This window comes from Pan troglodytes, chromosome 22, assembly GCF_028858775.2.
Source record: "Pan troglodytes isolate AG18354 chromosome 22, NHGRI_mPanTro3-v2.0_pri, whole genome shotgun sequence".
In the NCBI taxonomy this organism is placed as follows: Eukaryota; Metazoa; Chordata; class Mammalia; order Primates; family Hominidae; genus Pan; species Pan troglodytes.
The window spans coordinates 29,225,762-29,250,526 of record NC_072420.2 but is presented as its reverse complement, the minus strand read 5'-3'; the positions used below and the strand labels follow the sequence as shown (position 1 = coordinate 29,250,526).

The window sequence follows — 24,765 nt, the reverse complement described above, 5'->3', positions numbered from 1 at the left end:
CTTATAATTATGAATTATTAGAGTTGTCTGTGACTTCAAAAAGCAATGTTTATGATTCTGTAAAATGGAATTTTCAGCTTCACATGGGTATGTGGTCATAGGATTGTATTCTTTTTCCACAAATATTTCGTATTTTGGTGGACAGTTTCATATTGCCTACTTTTATTAAGAAATTTTACGTTATTTCTTTAGAAAATCATCTATCAAAAAATAACATTATTTTGTGAAGAGTGATGGAGACTTTTTCATGGCTTCTTAGCCTTATTTCCTGATATTCTTTTTAATCCATTCTATGCCATAATGATGAACCTTCCAGCCCATATCCAGTCCCCAAAGACACTGTGTTTGCAGGCAGCCCTGACTTTACACTTGCTCCTTTCCCCATGTGACTGCTTGCCCACCTCCTTCACTCACTGTTGAAGACTAAGCTCAAGCGTCATCTTTATGAGAACTCCCAGACTTCATGTAAAAAGTCATTCTTGTATTGTGACAACACGCTGTTTGTTTGTTTGTTTGTTTGTTTGTTTTGAGATGGGGTCTCACTCTGTTGCCCAGGCTGGAATGCAATGGCACGATCTTGGTTCACTGCAACCTCCACCTCCCAGGATCAAGCCATTCTCCTGCCTCAGCCTCCCGAGTAGCTGGGATTACAGGTGCCCGCCACTGCACCCAGCTAATTTTGTATTTTAGTAGACTCGGGCTTTCTCCGTCTTGGTCAGGCTGGTCTTGAACTCCTGACCTCAGATGATCCACCCATCTCAGCCTCCCAAAGTGTTGGGATTACAGGTGTGACACACTCTGTTTTATAATTATTTGTAATATGTTCACTTCTCTCTATTGAGTTGTGAATTTATGTGTGGTAGTGACAGTCTTTTATTATTCTTTAAATTACTGATATTTAATATGCTCTTTGGCCCAAGTACACAATTAATAGATCTTCACTAAAAATAAAAAAAAATCTAAATTAAAGTCCCAAAGCCCAGCATTTCTTTTGACATAATGTACCTTATATTCAGGTTTTCATTGCTCTTGTTATTATTTAATTAAACATATTCTGGGAAGAGTAAAAGTGTACTTATATCAATGTGTGGGTCTGTGAAATATCTAATACTTTATACCATATCATTTCTAAAGATATATAGTATTCATTAACTACTATAATATGCTTTTGAGAGAATGTCCATATGGGTTTTCTTAGACTGATTCGGTCTGTCACCCCTTTAGAAGTTCTTGGCAAAACTGAAATGAGCGATGGCAACAATACATTGACAGAGTCAAGTCTTAGACTGTAACATCAGCTTGTTTGGAATGGAGCTCTTTGGAGTATCAGGAGATGAAGAGACATTATGTGTGCCTTTATGGGAAACTTTCCCTCTGGAGTATCAGTGCCCAACCACATAGAAGAAAAAGAAGGAATTGACTGCCTTTATTTAGCATGAAGCAAGCTTAAAACCTTTGCCCCAATGTGAGGGCCAACTTCTAGTCAAAGGATTGCTTTTGGAGAGTATCACCATTGTATTTGGTTACAAGAGAAACTAATATTCTATTTGGAAAGAGTCAGTATCTTAAATTACCTTTTATGGTGTTAACTCAAGAGGAATTTCACCATAATATAACAATGACCTAAATCAAACTATAAATATGGTTTCTGCTAGTAAAGAAATTGTCTTTACAGGACAATAATGGCTTGGTTTTAAAGAAAAATGTTCTGAGGTTACTTTAAACTTTTCTTACTCGTGAAATAAATATTGTCTGCTTACTATTTATTTAGTAACATTGTGCGTAGGGCATTGTTCACCAATTTACTAGTTCTGGATTCTGCTCAAATGCAATCTATAGCCAGATTCTTCAACTTTGACTGAGTTCTTCAGAGTCACTAATATTCCTCTTACGTTTTCCAGTATTTCAGGTAATCATGCATATCCACTGCCCAAGCCAGCAAATCTAAGTCTCTTAAGATTTCCAACTGTGCTTGCTACCATGAGAACATTTAGTTCCTAGAAGTTAAAAGCATACCTTTAAGCAGCTCATAAATTCTGGCTTCAGATTTAAACTGATGTCAAATGTCAGAGTCAATAACCTCCTAAATTGATGTGATTCCAATTCCATATGGCTCCATTAGCCCACTTGATCTTAACATCTAAAACTGCTATGTGGTTAATTACCTGAGTCAGAACCATTCTTATGGGGAAGCAAAGGGTCTTCAGTTCAGATACATATCAGGCTTCATTACTTTGTAGTTTGAAGGTTATCTCCTTACTTGAAAATATTTGGAGTGAAGTCTGTGGATCTCAATATTGAGAGTGCATAATTTTTATCACCTGGGGCATGTAAAATGACATTCGGGGGCCCCGCCCCAAGGTAATCTGATTCACCGCATTGAGTTGTTGCAGATTTTGGAGATGCAAAAATCCCACTTTTGAAAACACTGTCTTGAGATTTATACCCTCATCTTGGTGGATTTGGGAGTCATCTGGAGAGCCACAGGGGCTGGTAAAGACAGTCTTCGGGGGAAAGAAGCTCCAGGGGGAAGGCTGGGGCACTGAGGAGCAGGGCACTGAGAAAGAAGATAGAGACCCTAAAAATGTTTCTGTTCACTTTAAAACATTACCACTGTGTTCATGCATAATGAGGAACTGCTTGGGGTTATAATCACATTCTAGTGAGAAATGACTGCTGAAATAATTAAGGGGGTTGACTCTGTCAATGAGGAGTGAATGACTTTGTCTTTGGTGATACTGAAGTGAGGCTCCACTCAATGCACCGATCAAGTTTGTATCCTTGCATTTGACTCCGTACTCTGTCTCCCATGCACCACACAGTGGTGGTGATCTTATGTAAGAAGTATGAAGACAGCAGTTGGGGTCAGATTAAAAAAGGATCAATCACAAGGAGTGATATAATTCTGCTTGTTAGGAGGGAGAATGAGTTGGACTCTGCTCCTGACCCTCAGTCAAAGCTGGAAACCCGGTGAGACCCCTGCATGGTCAGGCACCAGTCCAGAGAAGGGGCCACTATTACATGTTGCTATCACATTCCAGGAGGAGGGCTCTAGCCATGTGTGAGTAGAGTGGAGGACAAAAATGAGAAAACCAAGTGAATGCTGTCAGCTGTCATTTTTGTGAGTGTGTGTGTGTGTGTGTGCGTGTAACTCAATTAGCTGGTGCCTTCTATGCCCTCCTTTGATCACATATTTATGTATGTGTTCATTCATTCTGTCATTTGATGATTCCACTAATATTTATTAAGGGTTCACTTTGTGCCAGTCACAGTGCTAAATGATGAAAATGACACAATCATTGCACAATTAAATCTAGTGAGAAAAACAGATGAGGACAGGTAATAACAGTACTGGAGAGTAAGTGCTATGACAAGGAAATAATGGGCACCTTGGGTGCACATAGGAAGGAAACATTGCTCGGACTTGGGGAATCCAGGAAGGCTTACCATTAGAAGGAGAATCTGAGCCCTGAAGACTGACAATTATTAGTCAAATAACGGAAGTAGTAGTGCTGAAGACAAAAGGAATAACTCGTGAGAGTCATGAAGCAGGAGAGATCATGGTGTGATCAAGGAGCTGCAAAGCCAACATGAGCCAGCAACATCTTTCTATTAGTTTGCTCTCATACTGCTGACAAAGACATACCTGAGACTGGGTAATTTGTAAAGTAAAAATGTTTAATGGACTTCACAGTTCCACATGGCTGGGGAGGCCTCACAATCTTGGCGGAAAATGAAGGAAGAGCAAAGGGACATCTTACATGGTGGCAGGCAAGAGAGAACTTGTGCAGGAAAGCTTACTCTTATTCACTATCATGAGGACAGCACAGGAAAAACATGCCCCTATAATTCAGTTACTTCCCACTGGGTCCCTCCCATGACACAGAATTGTGGGTGCTAAATTCAAGATGAGATTTGGATGGGGACACAGCCAAACCATATGAACCTTGAAACCTGGAAATATGTGTTGCAAAGGATGAGGCTGTAGAGGTAAGCATGGAGAAAATGGGACCTCACTGGGTCTAGGGAATTTAGAGATGAATAAGGCAGACTTGCACCCTCAGTAAGTTTATATTTGAGAATGCTCTTTTCATTCCATTTTTATAAAGTTATGAACCAATCGGAACCATATAGTGCTCAAATTCAATAGACTCCATCCACCATTTTAGATCCCATTACAAGCAAATAAATAATACATTTTACTGAAAGTGTCATTCATTAACTTTAGGCTAAGAAATATCAATGATGTTGAAGTTCAAATAATGTAGTACTGAATATTCATGGACTCTGTGTGCTGGACACTTTTCTAAACACTTTGTAAGTATTAATATAGTTAATCCTTATAAACAGTTTTTGTCACAGATATGATTATTATTTTTCTTGTTATGGATGAGCAGACAGAAGCATCAGGAGGTTATGTAACTTGCTCAAATTACATCAGAGCTTCTCTCTACAGAAGTCTACCTCCAGAGTCTGTCTTTTCTACTCTCATGTTATATAGCCTCTCTGATTTAAGAAATGGATACTGTGAAAAATCAGAATAATAGAATTTCTTCAGTGGGTGAGAAGTCTGGTTGAAGACTAAAAGTGTCTGGTTTTTAATCAGTAATAGAGAAGCTACTGTCTTTACCTCCAGAAAATGTGTGCCAAGGAGGCTAGTTTTAGTTAACTCTTGGATCTCATTCTTAATTCTGGCAGCCCCATCTATTATTGCAGATCCTGCCTGGGTATACTGGGCTTTCACCAACTGTGTAGAGAAAAGACCTGACATCTCTCTTTTGCTTCCTGCCATGGGGATTCTCAGCAGTTGCTGTGGGAACCCACTTGGTTCTCACACACGTGCAACCTGGAAATGCAGGAGAGCTGATGCAGTAGGGGGTGAGAGCTGATGCAATAGGGGGTGAGAGCTGATGCAATAGGGGGTGAGAGCTGATGCAATAGGGGGTGAGAGCTGATGGAATAGGGTGGGTGAGAGTCCATTGATCAACGCTTTCTCCTAGTTCTAAGATGTATTTTGTAAGACTCATCAGATGGTCCTGTGGGTTTGGGCACAATCTGTTGTAGCAGTTGGACATTTTGATAATGCAGTCTTGTACTGGTTTTTCCTCTTTCATGAATTCACTGTTCCTGGACTTCCCTTTAGCTCTCTGGAATCCCACTTGTATATAAACTCCTGGTATGCAAACCTTTATCTCAGAGTCTTCTTTGAGGAACACAGGCTAAGACAATAAGTTAGGTCCATATGTCAGAGAAGTTTGGTAATAAATTGTAGTGTAAATGTAGAATACAGAATTGCTATTCCTGTAGGAATAAAACAATGCTGATTCTCTTTTTAGGTCTAGAAACTGGGAAACAAAATGTATATAAAAGTCCTCACTCTGAGTTCCTCCTACAAAACACCATAAGATTTTCCTCTAAAGTACAGAGATAAGAAGTACTCTACCAGTAGAGCCTATTATAGTGAAGTTACCCAAGCAGCATTTTAGCTCCTGGTTCCATCACAAAATAGTTATGTAATTTGGGAAAGATAATGTCTTCATGTCTTACTACTTCTCTTTTCTGGCTAGAACACATGAATATGGATGATTATAACTTTATTTGCATAGTATTTCCTGGAATGGTGTTTATAACACTCCTGCTGCTGTTTAAAGTATATCTTTGCATAACAACATACATAAGTGTCTAGAACTGTGAAAGGTGTGAGATTTTTTTACCCTGTTTGCAAATGTAAAAATCAGCCTGCTGTGGATACCTGGATGCTGACAGAAGATGCAAGACTTTGGGGTCAGAAACAAAGGCAGTTTATTATTTGCAGCAATAGCAGTAGCCAGAGTATTCACATTTTTGTGCTGGTTCCTCAGTCTCAATTCCCACAGGAAGATGCAAACATTTTCAGGTGATACTTGTATGCTTAGTGGGTTTTATTACAGTCAAGGAATTCTGAACTTAGGGAACTCACATCTTTTATAATGATAAATAAGATGCCTGCCCTTTTCCCTGGCAGGAGACGTTATCTTTACTACTCTGGAGAGTAAGCAAGCATGCTTTTTAATTTGGAGGGAGTCATCATCTCCATGTAGTAGGAGGCCATAAATTCTTTGTTCCAGAGCAAGACATTATCTCTCTCTTTTAAGGCTTCTCATCACATAAATATTTTTGAAAAGAAATAATGTGGAATGAAAAGTTGAACATATAGAAATTTGAGAGACCCATGGACTATTGTCTCCCAGGGGCTCTCCAGAAACATCGTGTGAAAAGTATGTGTAGTAATGCCCTTGCCATATGGACACGTGGCAACTGCTTAAGACGAGAGAGTTTTGGATGCCACAAAGTGAAAGTCGTTATACTGATGTTACCCTTGCACCAGGTTAGAAAAATATTTTTCTCTCATGTTCACTAAAACACCAGTTGCACATCTTACTGTCAGGAAATGCTTTACATAAGTACGTAGATATATAGGTAGAGCTAATTATAGCGTATAGATATATAATTTTACTCTTATTCTCAGTACAAATGATACACTTGATTTATTTTATTATTGCCACCTGTCGTTTAAGAAGTATTTCCCTGTATTCTATTTTATTTGTGGAAGGCATGGAAATTATTATACATTAAAATTAGACAACATATATAGGGGTGATCTTTATCCTCTCTAGAAATACTCCCTTTAGAAGACATAAGTCAAATAATATATGCCAATGTATTTGTGTTGTCTCTCACTGAAGAGATGGTGGTCCTCAGAAAGAAGGACATTGCAACATGACAAGTTTATGTGGTAGTAATTTCACAGGTCCTTGACCAAAGGAGCATATGAAAATTACTTGGGTAATATATACTGGGGAAAGAGGAATGTGCAGGCATTTTGAGGATAATTGGACATAAGGTCTGAGCTGACCTCGATACTCAGGAACTGAAGCACAATCATATACCACTGTTAGAATGGGCATATATGAAAGCAAGTAATAAATGGAGTGCTAGCTCAGGACAGGCTCCCAGTGGATCCACTGATTCCCCAGATTTAGATAGTGGTCATTACTCTGTGTCTCCAGATGTACAATTGGAATGGATATATTTTGCTAGCCAGAAGATGCCAACCTGAAAGAAGGATGAAACAGATCTTTTTTATGGTACAAATGATAGGCCAACTTGGTGTTGATAGTCTGCAAGGTTGCATACACCAGGAGGTGTTAAGTACCCTAAATCAATAACTGTAAACTGATGTTATTTTCCCAGTAGGTGTCTAGAAGCTAAAGGGTGGAGTGGCCCAGCTTACGACCACACCCATAGCACACTTGGGGGAATTTTAGCTTCCTTTTTTAAAAAAAAATTTTAGGTTTTGTGGATCTAGAAGTACTTATTCTCAAAAGGAAATGCTTTCACCAGGGGAGACAAGGAAAGTCCTGTTGAGCTTTAAGCTATTACTGCTGTCTGGTCAGGCTCCTTATATCAAAGGATGAGTAGGAAGAAATGACTACATCGTGGCAGGGTAGTTGACCCCAAATATTAGGGGTAGAAAAGGTAGCTGTTCCACACTTGGGGCAGGGAGGAACATGTTTGGCACCACTGACCTACTAGTGTGTTGCTTGGTACTCCCCTTCCCTGTTGTGATAGGATGGTAATAAACAAAAATTTTGCAACTGTGACCCAAGAATTGCATGGTGGCTAAGACCTCAGACCCCTCAAAGATGAGTATTTGGGTCACCCCAACAGGTAGACAACCTAGACCAAAAGAGGTGCAAGCTGAGAATGTATGGAATATAGAATGGGAAGTAAAGGTGGGCACTGTTGAGTATCATTTGCAGCCCTGAGACTAGCCCTAGTGGAGAGGACCGAAATTCCTCTAACAAATTTCTTTCGAAAATGAGACCAACTAGGATCCCAAAGAGGATGTTTCTAGATTGAGAGAGCTTATTTACAAGAATCAAGTAGAACCAAGCATCGTATATTAGAGTGAACTGTAGTGGATACTATTGTGTGTCACCCAGATTAATGCCTTCAGAGTCAAGGTGCTCATTCTCCATCCCTGAATATGTTGGCTGCTGTTGGATCCTAGCTGTGTTCCCTTGTAGAAATTGCCCTTGATGGAAGAACACTCCTTCAAGTGTCCAGTGTCTAGTCTGTTGGGGATATAAACACCTGGCCCCCTTTGTCTCAGTTTGGGACATCTTTAGAGGGTCACCACAGATTCAGAGTTCTACAGACTCTCTGTGGGATGGGCTGGAGCCTTTGATTGAACTCTACTACATTTCAACTTTTCCTTCGGAAAAGTCTTACTTCTTCACTCCCTTACAAGCAATATTCCTGAGAAGACATGCTGAGAAACCTCCTGTGCACAGATCTCAGTGTCTGTATCCAGAAAATCTGATCAATGACAACATACTTATTTGTTTCCCTGTGGGACAGTTTGGGCAACCTAAATTAGTAACGGCATACCACTTTTTTGCTTCGTATTTACTTAGTTTGGAATGAAAGTGAGAGATTTCGGGTAATAGAGAATATAGAGATTATGTAACTCAATATTTTTCTATAGTAGATAATCAAATAAAGGAAGGTTAAGTGAATCTTCTCCCTTTGTAAAAGTTATAAAAGAGCAATGAGAGGATGCCCTCCCTTTCTGAGGCTCTCATGTGCACAGAAACGTAAGAAGGAAAGCTCATTCCAACTTGGGCATAGATTACTGTATCTTTAGCATATAAAGGGCAAAATTGGAAATGAGAGAATGAAAGTGAAAGCGTGAAAATCAGCTTCTTCCTCGATTCCCTTGCTATTGGATTTTATTCCAGGCTGGCTCTCCCAGTACTGTGAAACTAATGAGCTGTGTTCTCATTCTGACTCAGTGTAGGCCACACCATTTGCAAGCCTGTTTAGAATGAGAGTGATGAGAGAAAGAATTACAAGTATTCACCTATTTTGTGTTCTTGCAAATTAAGAAATGTTGGATAAAATCCCTCGTTTTACTCATTTCTGGGCAATTTCAAATTGAAGCATATTTTTGCCATCATAAAGAGCAGGCTTGAAGTCCTAATACTGAACTAAATTTATTTATGGACTAGGCATTCTCTCACTATGGCAATGTGGTGAAGTGGCCAGCAGCCCAGGACTACTCACTTTTTCCCTGCTTCCAGGAAGTAGCACAATAATTGTTAACAGACATGGCTGTAGAAAGCTTTTCTTTTTTTAAAATTTCTGTGACTATAATGAATTGTATGCCAAACATATACATATGTATAACTAAAAATGTGAGAAGCATGTATTATTCCAGTCACATTTAATTGCATCAACATGGAATTCCTATCGGCTTTTGCAGAAACAGCTAATGCGCCATGTGTGGAAGAATCCAGATGTTTGGATCCTATGCTCTTCCAATCCATTATATGAACATCCATTTATTACAATGTGTTGCATTGTGTGGAATGGAGAACTGCATCACTAATAAGGAAGTAAAGTTGAAGGCTAATTATACCGTTGCTATTTTCAAATGAGGATTTTTCTGCTGAAAGTGTTATTTTCAACATGAAATGGTGAATGATTTCTGGCTTGTGTTTTCATAGAGCCCTTCTACTTGTTATTACTTACATGGCCATATGTCTCCTTCAGCAACTTCATTCAGCAACTCCAATCACAAACTCCAATCACATGTATACACACACATGCACACACACACACACACAAACACACACAAAAGCACAAACACATGCACTCATCCCTAAAATATAGGAGAACACAGCAAAGGCTTTAGCAGATATAAATGCCCAGGGCGCATAGAGTGATTGACAATTCATTCCCTTTAAGAAGAATAGGAACAACTTTCTAATGGGGTTTTGAGATGAGATGATATGAGAGGTTGAAAGATGGGATTTTGACAGTTGCAGTTTGGGGAGAGGATAATTTTAAGTGGACAGAATTTAATAAATAAGAGACAGATGGTGAAGAAAAGGCAACATATTTTAAACATTTGCTGTATTCCTTTAAATATATAATTTCTTCTTTTATGACAAAGCAGGGATGGAACATTTCAACAAATCAGACGGAACACATTTAACGATACCAAGCTGTAAGGCCCAGTGTCCTTCAGTGGGAGGTCACTATTTTATCTACCTCAACAACATTAAAACACCCACATCTCAAGTCCCCACCTGATCTGACATTTAGTCTGATAAATAGTTAAGAGAATCAGGTCCGTGGGCATGACCATAGAATGACATGAGCCTATGGATCTCTGAAGGGTCCATAGAGAGCACAGGGCTTAGAAATGTTTGTATCAGGAAAGGCCTTGGAAAAGGGGCAGTTCTCAGATAGTGGTTGCTCTTCCTGATCTCTTTGGAGCAAAAAATCAGAAAAGCAATATGTACTTTAGATTCCAGGGCTCTTGGCATTGTTAATGTTTGAGCAGAAAGCAAGATAGATCGGACTTACAGATGAACGGTATGGATCCTTTTTGATCCACAACTATCAGTACTTGATTTAATTTGCCTCCTCTTTTTACCATTTTAATCACTCCTAGGACTCCAAATTTTACCTCAAAGTAAAAGTCATCTAAACTTACGTCCTTGGCCATCTCTCCCTGCAAAGATCCCATTCTCCTTTTCCAGCTGCCTGTTCTACCTCAAACTGAGCAGTGCAAATCTTGGCTCCCCATTTTACAGCTTATCTTTTCTATATCTTTGCACACCTCCCAAACCCCACTTTCCACCTTCTGTTGACCCATCTCAGGGCAGGACTTTGCTACTTGTTTTCCATAGTTAAAGCTTTGGCCTCGTATTCAACAATTCTCTTGAACTTTAAAAATAAGTTGGTTGCATCCAACCTCTTTTCAGTTCTACCTTTGAAATGACTCATGAATCCATTCATTCTTTTTTATTCCAATCACTGATGGCATAGTCTGGAACTTCAGTTCTTCCTACTCTGCAGCAATAGCTTCTTAAATGGTTCTTGTGAATCTGTTCTTTCATTCCTTGTGTCTATCCATTTCCCAAAATACAAAATATGATGATGAAGATAACAATAACTAAATGAGGAAGAGGGGCTACAACTACCTACTTAATTGTTATGAACCTTAATCAAGATTAGTTTTGTAAAGCATGTAGCATAGTGCCTGGAATATAATACATCCTGAATAAATATTGGCTATTATGTTTCTCTTTACCTTAGAAACACTGCATGTATATATGCCAGTTCTCAAACTCACCTAATTCTTCCCCACATCTGGAGCTCCTTGCATCTGTCCCCTTTATTGGAATATCCTTCCTCTCTCTTTTGTCCTCTCTACCTTCAGCAGGCTACTTTCCATTCATGCTCCAATCTCTGTTCAAAATTATATGTTTTCATTCCAGTCTTCCCTGAGTGCCAAGACCTGTTTAAACCACTGTGCTATGTGCTCCTGCAGAAAGTTGTATTTCCAATATTGAAGTTATTGAGTAGCAAAATAGAAAGTTATCACGTCAAAATACAGATGGACAAAGAATATGGAGATGATTCCTTTTCTGTAACTGATAGAATCTTCCTGAATGATGCCTACTCTAGTAAAGAATTCTAACATGCTTTTAATGGTATTTCGGTTTTTCCCTATATTTTTGTATAGTTAGATTGACTTTAGGTTTATGTCCAGTCATTCAGATTTCCTCTCTGCTCCTTTTTTCTCACTGCAAGAGCCTCCACAGTGGTCTTTCTTGCTGCCTTGATGTCATCTGGCTCTTTTAGGCACTGTAGACCCCATCGAGCCTTGGCCACTTGCTATAGAAGCCCCCACTGCAATCTCACTGGCTCTTAATTTCCCTGCCTTTGGAAACCTCTGCATGGCACACGGGGACTTCTAAGCCCCTCTCCTGCCACACTGAAGCAGAGGGACACTCAAGAGCATTACTTCAACCTTCCTTCTGCTCAATCATGCTTGCCATAATCTGCAAGGACCTGCAGACTTACTGTGATCCAGAGAAAGAGAAGATATTGCATGAGAGTAGTTTTATCCAGGAGGGAAACACAGTTGAGTGTTATCCCTTTCAATCCAGGGGAGGGTGTGAAGGGTAAGAAATCAAATGAGAAGATCCCATTTGGGATTCTGGGAAGAGATGGCCTCACATGATGCCTCTCACCCCAGCCTGGGGTAGTCTTGTCACAGTAGAAATAACAAGCATATTTAGTCAGAAAGAAGGTCTATAATCACACTCTTGAGCCTTTTTCTACTCAAAGCATTTCCTGGCACTTCCCTCTCTTTTCCTGTGTTTTATCATCTGTGTTTTTCTATTATTGTGCCTGTCGTTCATTGTATTTTGTAATGTCTGTCTCTTCCTTCTAGACTAGCAGTCCTCATCTGAAAGTGATTTTGTCCCCCGTGGACATCTGGGCAATGTCTGGAGACATTTTCCTTGTCACAACCCTGGGGAGAAGGTGGTGAGGGGGTGCTACTGGCATCTAGTGGGAAGAGACCAGGGGTGATGTTAAATGTTCTACAATGCACAGGAAAAGTTCTGTAACAAAGAATTGCCTGGCCCCCAGTGTCAATAATGGTGAAGTTGAGAAATCCTGTTCTAGACTGTAATGAACTTGAGGCACGGATGCTGTCTTATTTATCTTTTCATCTCCAGTACCTCAAACATTATGTGGTTTATAATAGAGACTTTATAATTATTTATTTAATGGCTAGGTCACGAATGAATAAATAACTAGAAACATGAACAACATAAATGAATGAGTACCAGATATGTAATTTTTGAAATCTTCTAAAAAGCTCAATTGGTTTTGCTTATTTTGATTGATACAAAATTAACTTTGGTAGTTGAGTAGAATAATGATCACATCTGATCTTTTCAGGGCTACAGATACTGGTTGATCTCTGAAAATTTACATAGCTCATGAAGGAGAGGAGGGAGCTAACATGGCAAATATTAGCGGTCAGCATCAAGCCCTTGCCCAACGACCTCTTCACCCTCATGTCTCCTAACAATGAGGATGTTGCAGCACTGGAAAGACCTTCTTGGCTCTATGAGAAGAACAAACTGGATCCCTCCATTCAATGATCAAAAAGTTCACCAGAAATGGTCCCATGGGCATGTAGCATCTGCACTCAGTTATGGGAACTGATAGTGACATTGTAGTCTACATGGCACATGGTGTGCTATTAACAGTTCCTGGCCAGGTGTAGTGGCTCACGCCTGTAATCCCAGCACTTTGGGAAGCTGAGGGGGGGGTGGATCACTTGAGGTCAGGAGTTCAAGACCAGCCTGACCAACATGGTGAAACCCCATCTCTACTAAAAATAAAAAAAATTAGCCAGGCGTGGTGGCACACACCTGTAATCCCAGCTACTCAGGAGGCTGAGGCAGGAGAATTGCCTGGGAGGCAGAGATTGCAGTGAGCTGAGATTGTGCTGCTGCACTCCAGCCTGGGCAACAGAGTGAGACTCCATCTTAAAAAAACAAAAACAAAAACAAAAAACCCAAAAACTTCCCTTGGCAAAAGGTGTGCCACTGCATGGTTTGGTTGCTTAAAAGTCATCTCCTAAATCCAACCCTGACTGAAAGAAATAGTGTAAGATGGTGGCTGTGCCAATGGCAGAGCTGTGTGGTAAGACATATACAAAAGACATAGTGACCGCGGTTTAGATTATTCTCAGATGCCGTTTATGTCCAGCAAAGATAGCTCATGTATAAATGTCCACAGTGTTCACCCTTAACTAGTTTAAATAGTTTTCTTTATTATGCTGTCTTTCCGATAATTTTAGATGTTCTTTAAAATATTTGACATTCTCATTGATTTTTTTGTGAAATTGATGTGAATTTGGCAAACAGTCATTTAGAAGATTAGAAATTACAATGTACTGATTTCTTAAATGGTCCTTTATATGAAAGAATAAGCTTGGTTAGCAAGCAGATTTAGTAAGAAAGGTCTGTAATCGCACTGGAGTTTTTTTTCTGCTCAAAGCATTTCCTGACACTTTCTTCTCTTTTCATCCATTTTATCATATGTTTTTTTTTCTATTGTTGTACCTGTGTGATTCATTGTATTTTTAAATGTCTATCTCCTTCTAGACCATTTTTGCATGAGGATTACTATTTTAAGAGTAAGTGTTCTACTGAGATATGGTAGATAATTCAATGCGTATTTTTAGATTATTTTTAATAAATATATTAAACCTTGACTATGGAATGAATAAATTTAAAAATACTTAATTTTTAGTATCCCTAGAAATTAATAATCACCACTTCCTTTTCGTGAGAAAGCAATATTTTGTGAAATGAAGGGAATAAATCACTTAGTTGGTAAAGGCTTATATCAGATCAATGGCAGAGGGAGAAAGGAAGCATTCAGGAGTGAGAGGGAATTCCAGCTTGTTGCAATCTCACCACTTGCCAGCTGTTCTATGATAATTGATCCTTAAACAACCCAGAGAAGTATCTGGTCTTTAAGAGAAGATATTTGTCCTCCATTTTAAGGATACAGAATCTGAAGCACAGAGAGCTTGATTCATTTGCCCCAAACAACACATCTCATCCTGTGTAATTTGAGTTTGAATTCTCATCTCATAGGAGAATTTCCTTCTATCACTCCGCTACCATCTCATAAGCAAATAGATGAGGCCTGTAGTTCTCTACCTTGGCTGCATATTATCATGACTTGAGGAGCTTTTAAAGAATACTGATGCCCGAGTCTAACCTCCCAGAAAGTGTAATATAATTGTTCTGAGGATGGAAGCCTAGGAATCTTCTCTTTTTTTATGTTTCCTGGGTGATTCTAAATTGTTACAAATGTTGAGAACCACCAGATTAGGAGTTAACGTTCTTGCAATTTGTTTTATTCTTTGTATCTGAGCAAGTGTATTTATTTTGGATTTTTTAATAGAGCTTTTACATGAAATTCACAAAAAATTAAATTTACCATAATTTGAATGAATCAGAGTGACTTCTTTATTGTTTTGCAGAATAAGGCAGGATGTTTCTTATTAAGTCAGCTTTATTACGTGGGGTCTATAATGTAAGATCATAAGGTTAATTGTGAGTAAGGAAACAGAGTGTTAGCAGTGTGAAGGGTAAGGAACCTTTTCAATTAAGGAACCTTTTCAGTTCTCTACGCCATAACCTTGGAATCAGTTATTAGTGGTCTGGCTTATCACTGGAAGATTCTTGAGACAACTGCAAAAGCATGTACAGTTGACCAGGGCCTTGAGCTGGTCCTGGCTCCCAATCATCTAAGCATTAGATTGGAGGTGGTTCTTGGCTTATTGCATTCGTTTGAAAGATGTATTCTCACATCAGAATGCTTTTGTCTGTGTTTTCCTCTCCAGGTTAATGTGTTTGGAAGTTATACTGTGGTGTTTTGCATTTTAAAGTGTATCTCTGATGACAGTATTTTCTATGAGAAGTTGATCCCATGACTATGCCTTATTGTACATGAAACTTACATGTCCCCTGAAGTACCGTGTCTTCACACCACTGCTTACCACCACTTTTATTATATGTACTTTATTTCCTAAGTACTTTTATCCTTTTTGTTTATGTCTTTTTCTGTATAATTTCCCCTTTCCCAACCTATGTCTTAGGCCTACCAGAGATTTTTGTTATGTCTGTTATGAGTCTTATTCATCCTTGGTGTGATCTATAGGACTAAAGAGGTAGATTGCCCCTAGACTTAATATCAAATTCTTTCTGTTTACAGTTAATAGTGGTTTTGTGTATTAAGGAAAATACACACCTGAGATTTAGATTTTAGAAATAATGTTTATAAAAACTAAAATTTAACAAATGATGATGTTATGACTCAAAACAATGTGCTATGAACTAAGCTTTTTAAAAAGTCAATTTAATATGTCCATTTTTAAAGAAAAACTCAACAAAATTTGTTTATCAAGCACTAAACGCTTAAGATATTAGCTATTAGATGCTTAATAAGATGACATAAGACAAATCTGATTCATGAGTTTGTTGAAAATATAAATGTTAACGTTTTCAAAAGCTTTATTTTGTAATAAAAATGTTATAGCTCTTCAGTATGAAAACTCACGTTACAAACTAGCCAATAAATTTGAATTACAAAGTTTTTTGCATGCACTTATTTAATATCTGCAGTTGGCTATATTTTCTTATTTTTGCCTTGGGACCCTATAGATTTTGCACAGAGGTGGAAGAGTTGTGGTCTCACTGTAAAGAAAATGCAGTTCTTCATTTTTCTTTCCCTTTCTAAAGGAAAGGAAAACCTACGTGTTATTTTGAAGTCTTCAAATCTGACTGAGGCCATTGAAGGTTGGTCAAGAATGCTGAGAGCAGAGAACCCTGCTTCTGGGACCTGGGATCTATGCTTTCTTAGCATTGAACATCAACTCATTGATCCTTCTCCCCAACTTTCTTCCTTCTCTACTTGTACATCTGTAATAATCTCCCTTTATCTCCCTAATATTCATTTAATTCTTGTGCACTGCAACTGAGGTTTCCAGATACATGTGTATGTTTTATGGCATGTGAAAAGATTGATGTGTCATCTAATTGAAGTTTGTATCATACAAAAGCTCTATTCTTCAACCTCATTTTTGCTGTTGCTATTACTATTTTTTTTTGAAACTAGATCAGCGATGTTGAGATTAGCTTGGAGCACTGGTTGTGAAATTCCTGCTGAGAAACCATAATGAAAATACAACTTCAGAATATAAAGTACTAGAAGTATTAGAAGTATGTCTGTAATGTGCTACCAAAAGGATTGCACATGCATACCCTTGGTTGTATTGTTGTTTCTGAATTTTTGGACAGAATTGTTTCCTAGCAGCATTTTTCTGAAATTGCTTGACTTTTATTTATGTAAAGATTCCTGATTACATAGGATCTGTAAATGATACGTTGTACTTTTTTAATCCTTTGGAAAATAATTACAAATAAAGCAGTTCATTGTGACCTTATTGGCTGCACTTGACTTGGGTTAATGTAGAGGTAAAGATGAGCGATAAGAGAAGAATCAGCCACTTCCATAGTAGGTGAACAGAGTCATTAGACAATATTGATAATTAGACAGAGTTATTAGACAATTTTTTTTCCTTTTACAGTGTCCACACTGTATGTGTGGTCCACAGGGCAAAAGGCTATAACATCTCACAGGACATGTGTGGCCGGTAATTAAAAATTATTCGTAGAGCAGACATCATCTGATGAGAAAGCTTTATGGAGAAAGTGGCATTTAGTTTGGAAATTATAGCTAGTTTGAATTTTGATAGGTAAAAGTGCAAGAAGGGAGACAATAGTGAGAATAAAAGACAGCAGTGAATATGGAGTCAGAGAGGTGGAAAGGCCTTGGAAATTGTTCACTTAGAATATAAGAAATGTATGAACAGGTTGCTTTGAAAGATGAGGTTGGAAAAGCAGCTGTTGAGGACTGTGTTCCTGGAGATGATATGCTATTTTTCTGCTAGTGGAGTTTAGGAGATGATTTTTAGTATAAAATCAAAAGCTTGAAAGAGTTTATCTGTAATTTATAATGATCTAGTCCACCTTCCTCACTCAGAGATGGAAGTGGCCTTGTTGCTGATTAAGAACAAGGTATTGGTATTAAAGGGAAAGACCAGACTCCTAATATTCACTCCATAATTTATTAGCTCTGTGAACTTAGATGGATTACCTAACTTTCCTAAGCTTTGTTTTCCATATTTGCAAAACAGAAATATAAGGTTTATTGTGAGAATAAGAAAAATGATGCATGCAGTGTTTAGTGTAGTGTTTGGAATAGTAAATGCTCCCAAAACATTTGCTATTATTATACTGGTGCTATTGTTATCATTTGTGACTTCAATGCTACAGGCTCTCATCTTTCCTTGCTCTGTTCTTACAGGAATTGCATAAATTCGCTAGAATCAGAAGTCAGTTGTCCTGATCTCAGAACAATTTGGTGTGTACAAAGTCCAAGGTTTGAAAACTCATCAAGAAGTCAGCATCCTGCAAGAATCAGCCACCCATGCCACACTTTCTATAGTAACTTCTGTTCTGCATCAGACTACATCACTCTGGCTTTCTGGTATGCGGATTTGTATTAGTCCATTTTCATACTGAGACCAGGTAATTTATGAAAAAAAAAAAGGTTTAATTGACTCATGGTTCCACATGGCTGGGTGGGTGTCAGGAAACTTACAATCATGGCGGAAGGCAAAGAGGAAGCAAGGCATGTCTTACATGGCAGCAGGGGAGAGACAGAGAGAGAGAGAGAGAGAGAGGGAGGGAGAGAGAGCGAGCAAGGGAAATGCCAGACACTTATCTAACAACCAGATCTCATGAGAACTCCCGCACTATCATGAGAACAGCATGGGGGAAACTGCCCCCAGGAGCCAATCACCTCCCACCAGGTCCCTCCCTCGACATGTGGGGATTACAATTCGAGATGAGATTTGAGTGGGGACACAGAGCCAAACCATATCAGAATGGTAGGAGTAACATAGGGGTAGCAAGATTGCATCCTCAAACTCTTGTATTCTGCCTTTTGAATATTGTTGACAACAGTATTTTCTATAAACCCTAAGCAGCTGTAAATCTAAAGGAATAAGGCAAACATGTTTTTCCTTTCCAAACATTAAAATACTTCTATTAAGTCATCCAATGAGCACTTTCTAGGGGAAAAAATAGTTTATGTGTGGTTTGGATGCTAAGCATTGACTCAGCGTCAGGCCTATGAAGGAGAAGGCCAAGCTATGCCTGCTGACACACAAGTAATCATGGAAAAAATAAAGACTGTCCCAAGTTTGTTAAATGAAGCCATACGTTTGGAAAAGCATGATATGCCAAACTCTTATATTCTTCTTTTGTTGTTCAAGATTATTCTCTTTCTTGCCCATCAGAATCATGGTTTTTCCTTCCAATACACAAATGTTCCCAGATCTCACTGTTGCCATAATCTTCTCCCAAGTGTTCTATATTTTGTACAGTCCTAGTCATACATAATATTAAGCAATACTTGAGAAAGCAAGGCATTTGAAATGACTATTTAGGCTAGGAATTTTATAGAGACTATATGTAGTTGTTCTTCTTACTTTAGGGATCACTTTTATAATACAAAGAATGACTGCAATATAAGCTTTGAAAGACTGACTCACTAAGGAAACAAGACAGGTTTGGAAAAATGGATCCCTTGCCATTGACGCACTCTGGAGAACTCTTTAAAAAATGGTAATCTGAGAAATTTAATTGCCACGTAACTGTTCACATAAAACTGTTACTATCAGTAAGTGGACCAAATTAAATATTCTGTGAAAACGTTGCATTTCACAACCAGGTGTTTTGATTTTTTGAAATGAAAGAAAAAAAAAGGAAGTCAGCTTTTAGCTATGTGGTGCAGTTGATCTTCTCTGGAAAGTTATTCTGCAGATCTACCAAATGAATTAAAGATGAGAAGACAAATGTAGGAGATAAAAAGGCAAAGAAGAGATGTTTATCTGCTGTGTACCACTTTTGTGATGGTGGATCCCTTCATCTTTCTGTGCCTCATTTTTTTCTTATTTCTACATAGAGGGCACTATTCCAGGCGAGTGCTCTGGGAGGAATTACCCAGCATCCCTGTAGAAGCCACTACTGATGTCAGCTACAAGAGGAAAGGAACCCAAGTGGACTTCAGCCAGAACAAAGCTCTGTCACATGTTGGAATTTTACTGAACTTGAACAAATTATTCTTCAGAAAAAGTATTTTAAAGTCAAAAGACTCCTAGATGATTTCTAGGTCTTTTGCAGCATTAACTTCCTTTGAATCAATGCCTTCAATGATTATTTAAAAGAAAAGAAAGAAAAAATCAGAAAGTAAAGAAATGGATTAGCTAGTAACCTTTAAAGAAAGCCCTCTTTCATTCATTTTTCTTCAAAGATTTATGTGATTTTTTTCTTATCTTGATGTATAATAATAAGAATTAGCTGCAAAAAGCTACAAGAAAGGTTGCATAAGTGCATACATTCTTTTAGAGTTCTGCTTCCTGTGGTAGTTCTTCACTTTTAGTGATGAGTTGCTGAAGCAGGCACTCATTCTTTTATTGCATCATTTATTCTTGTTATCTGGGGAAGTAACAATGACAAGCTTTCCTAAGTAACAGCCCAACTCTTATTTGTGACTCCTTTTCCTATGTCAATATTAGGATCATTCTATCAATGAAGAGGTCCTATTACCTAGGAAACCATGAAAGGTAAGACCTATGATCACAGGTGCTTACATGCATGCAAATGTAAAAGGAATACTTAAACCCTCACCTAACTTCTTTGGAAGTTTCAGTACACAGTTATTGTTGATAGGCAATTAAGGTGCGTGTGTGAGTGTAGTATGTGTTTTTGTAAGAAAAAAAGTAGAGGAAATGGGAGATAATTTAGTGTGCTGGAAAGTTATAGAATTTGATATCTTGTTTTGCATAGATGATGCATTGTAGGAGTGACATTATTGTGAAACTTTGTTCAGTCGGTTTTCCTTCAAGCGATTTTGGTGCAGTTTTTCCAATCCAGTGTTAAGGGCATGACAATGTATTTTTCACAAGCTTGTCTAAGAGGAAACTCTGACAGATTATGATGAGGAAAACTAAATCCACTCATGTCATGTAAACACATAGAAGACTTCTCAGTGGGGTCTCTGCCTTGTACCTCAGATGCCAAGGGGGAGTTTGAGATTTGTCAAGTTGTTGACAACTACTTTAGTCCATTTTGTGCTGCCATAACAGAATGACACGGATGTGGTAATTTATAATGAACAGAAATTTACTTCTTGAGGCTGGGAAATCCAAGGTTGAGGTGCCAGCATCTGGCAAGGGCTTTCTTATTGTGTCATCATATGGTGGAAGGCAGAATGTCAAGAGAGAAGGAGGAAACCAAATTTACCCTTTGATAAAGGCACCCATTCCACACGTAAGGGTGAAGCCCTCATGGCCTGCCACCTTTTAAAGACTCCACCTCTTGATACTGTCACAATAGCAACTGCATTTCAGCATGAGTTCTGGAAGGGACAGTTTCCAAACCAGAGGAGCAATTGCCTATCAAAGGTTGCAAGAAAGAGGTATTTTACTATTATTTGAGCTACCATTTTTAGCTTTATCCATACTTTTAGAAATAGGTGTTTGATTGAACTCAAATTATCCAGTTTGAGAATGTCATAATTTTCTATTAGGGGTCTGGCTGATCTAGTCATTAAAAAAGACACATAATAAATGTATAAGCATGTTTTTAAATGGACAGTTTATAAGTTAGTTAATAATATTAGTGTGAATTACTGTTACCACTAAATAAATAAACCACTACATTTTATATTCTTTCAACAATCTGAAAAAAATATTTTGTAAAAAATTACTGTAATGCAAAATTTGGCTTAGTTAGCAACAGAGAGGGTAAATATCTGCTTTAAAGATCACAATGCCTGATGGCTATGAAACAGATGAGAAGTTTTGAGAAAATGACATCAATATGGTGTTGATTGGTTTCACGTGGCTTTGAGCTTTTCTGCCACTGGGAAGATCACTACTGTACATAGTTTACATATGATTCATGTGTGATGCCAGATTGCAGCTTCCTTCTTGCTGTATCTTAAGTGTACTTGGTATTCTGATTCAAGAGTGAGATCTTGAAGCTTTGGCAAATAGAATTGCCTAATTTTCATTTGTCCACTAAGCAATGCATGCAGTTAAAAAAATGAAAACAATACCAAACCTCCTTCTTTTGCAGTGAAGGAGCCCAAAACTCTCTTTCCGTCTCTCTTTCCGTCTCTCTTTCCGTCTCTCTCTTTAACTTAGAATATTGGTTATTTTGTATTCTCACACATGTAAAATTCCTTTCCTTTAATTCATATGTTCTCAATAAAAAAGAATTTTCCACTGAATTTCCAGGAAGACTTAACATAATTTAAAGACGGCACCTTACAAAAAGAACTCTCAATAGACAGGAAGAGGAGGCAGTAATAAACAATTATTTTCAAGACAGAGTTACCTAAAATCTTCCCTTGGTTTCTTACTGGCTACAGGACACTTTTCAAACTCTTTGGTTTCACTTTGACAAACTTGCTTCTTGCAATTCTCCTAAGGTTGTGTGTATACAACCACGTGGGATGTGGTGAATTTAATCAGCTACAATGTAATAGTCTCTTCTCTATACATAAAATTAGATTACTAAAATCCCTATGTAAGAAACTTACAATCCCGCCAAAGTAGGATTGGGGAAATGAGATAATTAGTTAATCTCTCAAAAATCTGATGGACATAGTTTATGTTTTCTAAAATAGAGCCATGAAAACAGCCCACCAAATAATGAGAATGTCAATATCTCACACGTTTCTTCATTTGGTAATTAATAGCATGGAATGGATATATATTAATTTATCATTCTTTGATCTCCAGTGACTTTTCAGTATCTCTGTTCTCCTTTTTCCATATTTTAAATACAGAACTTATACATTTGTTTTGTTTGATGGTGTTAATCTACAGTGCAGAAGAGTCCCTGTGTTTGTCCACTGTCTAATTTTCAAAGCCTCTCTGATTTTATGATTTTAATTTACCTTTTATCAGTGTGGTTTCACCGCATTTGTGCAGACATTCATGTGGATGCCTGAGCTGGAAAACTAACCTCAGGTAGTCTTTATTTCTCAACTTGCATTCCCAAGTGCAGGGCCCAGTGGTGCCAATTCTGAACATCGTAAATTTACAAGAAAGCCCTTCCTCACCTATAACTTCAGGGATGTTTTCACCCATAAACCAAAACACTCAATTGCAAGGTTTGGGGATAATCTTCTCCCAGCTCTCTTTCTCTCTCCTACAGTTTCATTGCATTGCCTCATCTCTCTTTTATCTTTTCCCTTATGAGTTATTTCAGCTTCCTTTTCTTAACTTCTAGTTTCCTATTTCTCTAATAATCTAAGGCAGGGAGAAGTGTAAATTCATGTGCATGGAAACTAAAATTTCCCTGAGGATATAATGTACAGAGTAAATCCATCTTCACTAGAATTTTAGAACTTGAGATCGGGCATGTGTGATTATTCTACACATTTTTAATGGGTCTCTGTGCTTTCACATGTGATTTTGCCTCTTCCAAAAACAGTCTTTGTGTTCTTCACCATCTGGGAAATGTGTTTTCATCCATGTAAACCCAAATCGAATGCCATTTCCTCTATGGAAACTTATCCAGCTTCATCAGGCAGAATAATTAGCTCCTCTGTAGGCAAATAGCTGCTTGGTCTATTTTTGCCAAAGCAAGAACATCTTATTTTCCATACCTACTATGTGCTTGGCATTGTATCAGTACACATTTCTATTAGTGCATTCTAGCACTACATATTTTCAGGCCTATCTTATGTGATTGGCTTTGAGCATTTCCAGAGCAAGTATATTTTTGCTTCTTATACCTACCTCAGGATTTAACATAGTGGTGTCTGGCATAACTAGACATGGTAAGAATAAATGTTTGTTGAATGAATGATGTGTGAATATTTGAATGAGCATATTATATGAGTTGGTAAGACTATTCAGTTGCTGGATGTCAAAACTAATTAACTGAATGTATTTTTATCTTTGGCTTTTTATTAGCTTGGTTGCAAATTCTGTGACAACAGAATCTGTGTCTTTCATTCTCATCTTTACACCCCCAGTTCCAGGTACCTGGTGCCCAACAGGCATTACTGGATATCTGTAGAACTTATGATTAAAGAATAAAAGGATAACAGTGTGGGATGAAAATAATTCAATCTTTGACCTTTTTTTTTGAGTAGAGACAAGCACATTAAATTTGATTTTTGTTTAGTCCTAAGCAGCATCGTAGTTCTGTATCACTTTTATAAGCAGCTAGACATGGAAAAGGTAAAAGTAAGGACAGAGGATGGAGGCATAACCTATTCAGAGTCAATCATATGACTTTTGTCTGAAAAATTCGTACATAAAAAATGAATGGTTTGAAACAAAAGCGAACTATTGGATGGAAGTAATTTGCACATTTAAAACCTGTCTCGCAACCAAGTGCATCAGTTGATTCTCTGGCAAACTATTGCTTTGCCTTTTCTTATCCAATATTTGTTTGTTTTTGAAGGAAAAAAGGTATGTGACTGAGAGGTAAAATATATGTATTTTTTCACCATGAATACTTGTCTTTATGCATTTTGTTAAAATTGTAGTAATTGATAATATGTAAGCCTCTTTCGTAATGGTGATTTTTTTAGTATGATATCTACAGATACAAATAGTGCATGTGTTAAGGAAACTCATGCACAAACAAAACAGCACATGCTGTACTCACAGCCAGTTACACAGAATGCTCATGCATGCATCTGTTGCTTGTTAATTTTCTTCCTGCTGTTTGCATCATTCTTTTGAAGAATCTCCAGCAAGCTTTGTGCTTTGCCCAATTGTTTATAATGTCTATAAATCAGGGGCTTGGACCAAATGAAATGTCTTAGTAGTGTTTGCAAAATATTTGGATATTCTGATTGCGTTTTATTTTCCCAGCTTTAGAAAACATATAGATTAGCCTCTGTTGGGAACTTATATTCTAGTTACTCCTTGTCTGTTTTCTTTTTTTGGGAATTGGTCACTCTTTCAGCCAACTCGTAGGTTCAAACAATGTTTGCATGTATTGCTCAGTTTGTTTTAACTTCCTGCTGTAAACATTGACAGTTTTTTCTTCCTAAGAGTCTTATGAATAGGCAACAAAACAAAAACAAAAACAGGCAAAGTCCCAATCTATTAACTACGTACTTAGAAATCAGGTGAAAGTGCTTGGTGAACAGTCTATGTTTTAGCAACTTTTTTAACGTTTGGTTGTGACATTTTTTAACAACAGCCATTGTTCAATTGTTAAACTG

General features: G+C 37.8%; 1 long non-coding RNA gene across 1 annotated transcript in view; it reads left to right on the top strand.

The window, feature by feature from the left end:
* The window catches only part of LOC107970117 (uncharacterized), a 28,323-nt gene extending 6,522 nt beyond the window's left edge, over positions 1–21,801 (top strand). Inside the window, exons 2-3 of the long non-coding RNA XR_001712443.3 lie at positions 17,806–17,988; positions 19,471–21,801. This is a non-coding gene — a long non-coding RNA (uncharacterized LOC107970117). The remainder of the gene's footprint in view (positions 1–17,805; positions 17,989–19,470) is intronic.
* The last annotated feature ends 2,964 nt before the right edge of the window (positions 21,802–24,765 follow it).